This window comes from Bison bison, unplaced genomic scaffold (assembly GCF_000754665.1).
Source record: "Bison bison bison isolate TAMUID 2011002044 unplaced genomic scaffold, Bison_UMD1.0 scf7180017864367, whole genome shotgun sequence".
In the NCBI taxonomy this organism is placed as follows: domain Eukaryota; kingdom Metazoa; phylum Chordata; class Mammalia; order Artiodactyla; family Bovidae; genus Bison; species Bison bison.
In genome coordinates, this window is record NW_011494939.1 from 6,155,538 (window position 1) to 6,157,960 (window position 2,423).

Below are 2,423 nucleotides of genomic sequence, written 5' to 3' on the forward strand. Positions count from 1 at the left end.
TATTTATAATTTGCAAAGTTAGTTAAAATGATTTGTATCATGTGCCAAAATGTGGAAACAACAATTCATTTCACCATAAGAAACAGTAAATCATTATTTAGTATTCCCACATGAAAAATTCTTAATAGGGGCCTTGTAATAACAATTATACAATGGCCATCAGTTATTAAGCATGTGCCAAAAACTGCACTAAGACTTGATTGCTTTAGCTTCTTTAGTCCTCACAACTTTCCAATGAGGTATATTACCTTCCCTGTTTTACACAAAAAAACCCTGAAGCTTGGGTCAGATGGGGTAACTGCACTGCTAGTAAATAACTGGGCCAGAATTTGACCCTAGGCAGTCTGACTCTAGGGTCCACTCTCTCAACTACATTGCAATGTTGCCTTTTTTCTGTGTAAAGCCTTAAAAGATGACAGTTATGAGAATATTCTAAGCAGTGCTGCGAATGAACACCAAAGTAAAGGTAATTAGCGTTGCTTCTTGGGTTGAACTAAACTAATTAAGTCAAAGGCTTGAATCCTGATCTGCCTTTAACAACTACAATTAACATCTAATTGATTTGGCACTGCTAGGAAATGAAATAATGAAATGTTCCATATAGAAAACTGCCAGAGAAATGAAGCTTCTCTTTTCAGTGCCAAACTTCTGAAAGTGTTTTAATTATTTTTGAATTTCAAATTTCAAAAGCAGCTTGTAAATAAGTACATTATAGGCTAAGCCTTGCCATTTCAGTAATCTTGCCCTTGAAAATACCTTCTTAAACGATATACATTTTTCCCTTTGCTACTGATTCAGAATAATTATGCTCAAATACTACACTATATTTTAATACAGTAATGCCCTCCAGGGACTGTAAGGCACAGAGGATTTATGTGCCTTCACACTACAGGACCCTAGGCTACCATGATTGGAATGTCTGGGTTTTATAGCTTTACATCTCCCTCCTCAATGGAAGTGGTCACTTTATACAGTTGGCCATGTGCCTGCCTTAAAAAGCTCTCCTCCCCCTCCCTTTCTATCTTTTGCTTTTAGTCTGGGAAACCGGGTTTTTAAAAATGGAATTGTAGGGTAAAGAAAGAATCCAGATATTATGAGGATCTCCCTAGACAACCATTCAACTCTTATCTGTAACTCAGTCTATACATTCAAAGTAGAGATAATATTATACTGTTTCAGAGTGATTATGTGCCTAAAGACAATTTATTCATGTTCGAGTTTGGGGACAGGAGAAATAAGGGACTAGATCAAGAAAATTTAGTTCTACTCTTGGCTTTCCCAACCAACTAGCTGCAAGACCTTTAAGCAAGGGTTTTCAGAGTTCTGTAATTTTAGGAAAGTTTATTTTGAGACCCTTCATTAGTTTGGGAGTGAAGACGTAATTTTTATACCATGATTAATGATCTAAATTTTATACCCTCTGATTTTCCTTAAATTTGATATACATCATAGAAAACATGAACATAAGCCAGCACACACACAAACATCCAGAAATGTCTGGTAAATACGCTGATACACCTAGTTAACTAGAAAAATACTCCTTCAAACTTTTCTGTACATACTAAATATTAGATTCCTCCTATTTAAAGGTTAAGGTTAGTGATTCTTCCCATAAAAATTCCCAATTTTCCCATACAAAAGTAAATAAAGTAATTTTTATTACACCCCATACATGTGAGAAATTTTTAAGAAAACCGAAGTAACAGGTAGATATATTTAAATATTGGTAATTTACCACACATTTAAACAAAACTTTTAGAAACCAAAATGAGAACTTCAAAAGTTCAATTTTCATTTCAAAAGTTTTTACCATAGGTTATTTTTAAATCAAATATTTTTGACACATTTAAATATATGATTAACAAAGCTTCACTGAAATAAGAAATGTGCTTCTTACAAAGCTGAACAAAAATATGACTTTAATGGGTGAAACTACCTTCATCACCTGATAGCATAAAAAGAATCTTCCAACATATTCTTACTAATTACAAATGCAGTGAATCTTTGATTTTGCAGCATAGTTTCTGAAATTAAAGACAATGTCTATCAATGGTACTATTAAACATGAAAACAAACAATTTCTGAAACAGCTTCAAAACAGAGTCTAAGTTAAAAAAATACTGGTATTCTACTAAACAAACAAACAACAGCAACAAAAAAAACCCCACATGGCTTACAGATCAAATACTGATTTTTAGTGTAGCCTGCACTCACGTTTGGAATATAAAAGCAATTTTAAGGTTAGCATTTCAGCAACTTATAATACAGATAGAATATTTTAATTCATTATATCCTATTTTCTGTAAAAAGTTAATTTCATGCACTCACTACATTGAGTTTATACTAACAAACCTCATGTTTGAATATAAATCAATGTGTGACAGATGCTTTCTCCCATTCCTATCCATTTAGCATTTTAATTC

At 32.9% G+C, this 2,423-nt stretch overlaps 1 protein-coding gene across 1 annotated transcript in view; it reads right to left on the reverse strand.

Moving 5' to 3' along the window:
• The window catches only part of WDR44 (WD repeat domain 44), a 102,737-nt gene that overhangs the window by 75,103 nt on the left and 25,211 nt on the right, over positions 1-2,423 (reverse strand). The window lies entirely within an intron of this gene.